The 1011-nt window shown below is 44.3% G+C and overlaps 1 non-coding gene across 1 annotated transcript; it reads right to left on the bottom strand.

Annotated features, from left to right (window-relative positions):
* Nucleotides 1-747: 747 nt before the first annotated feature.
* Nucleotides 748-820, bottom strand: trnak-cuu. Its single transcript has one exon. It is a non-coding gene; the product is annotated as a tRNA-Lys (tRNA).
* Nucleotides 821-1011: the final 191 nt, after the last annotated feature.

Genomic DNA, 1011 nt, shown 5'->3' with positions numbered 1-1011 from the left:
TTTACTCCTAAGCCAAGTCCACATGGATTGAGCTAATGCTGCCCCGATAGGAATGCGCCCAACGTGGGGCTCGACCCTGAGTTTGCTAATTATCCCTTAACTTCAATTTCGTAAGGGAGAAGATAGTAAAAAGAGTAATCGATAAACTTTGTGTCACATAGAATTATAGTGTGGGCCAAATGCAAATTTGAGGCTGTGCATTTAACCCATCTTTGAATGGGCTGCCACTTTAAAGCACCCAGGGAGCAGTTACGGGTCCAGGGCCTTTCCAATTCTCCCTCAACTTAGGCCTCTGGATTTAACCAATCCTAGAATGGGTAGGCCTTGTACAGTGTCAAGGGAGCAGTGACGTTTTCAGAGCGTTGCTCAGGGGGCTCCAACCAGAAAATCTTTACTCCTAAGCCAAGTCCCCATGGATTGAGCTAATGCTGCCCCGATAGGAATGCGCCCAACGTGGGGCTCTACCCTTAGTTCGCTACTTATCCCTTAACTTCAATTTCGTAAGGGAGAAGATAGTAAAAAGAGTAAATGATAAACTTTGAGTAACATAGAATTATAGTGTGGGCCAATTGTTATGGGTTATAGTTGCTAATGCTCCCTCAACTTAGGCCTCTGGATTTAACCAATCCAAGAGTGGGCAGACATTGTACCGTGAAGACTTACGTTTTCAGAGCATTCCTCAGGGGGATCAATCCAGCAAGTCTTTACTCCCAAGACAAGTCCCCACAGATTGAACTTAGAGGAAGACGCCCAACGTGGGGCTCGAACCCACGACCCTGAGATTAAGAGTCTCATGCTCTACCGACTGAGCTAGCCGGGCCACGTCAGTCTAAGTGTAAGCCCTTCAATTCTCAAACAACCTGTAATCTCACATGATAATGTGGTTAGCTGCTAACTCTAATTTAGTAAGGAAGAAGATAGCAAAGATAGTAAATAATAAACTTTATATATCACATACAATTATAGTATTGGGCCAAATTTTCCCAACTGCGAATTTGAGGCTGTGCATTT

Source organism: Micropterus dolomieu, unplaced genomic scaffold (genome assembly GCF_021292245.1).
Source record: "Micropterus dolomieu isolate WLL.071019.BEF.003 ecotype Adirondacks unplaced genomic scaffold, ASM2129224v1 contig_9445, whole genome shotgun sequence".
In the NCBI taxonomy this organism is placed as follows: domain Eukaryota; kingdom Metazoa; phylum Chordata; class Actinopteri; order Centrarchiformes; family Centrarchidae; genus Micropterus; species Micropterus dolomieu.
The sequence above is the reverse complement of the archived record's forward strand: the minus strand, read 5'-3'. Positions and strand labels throughout refer to the sequence as shown.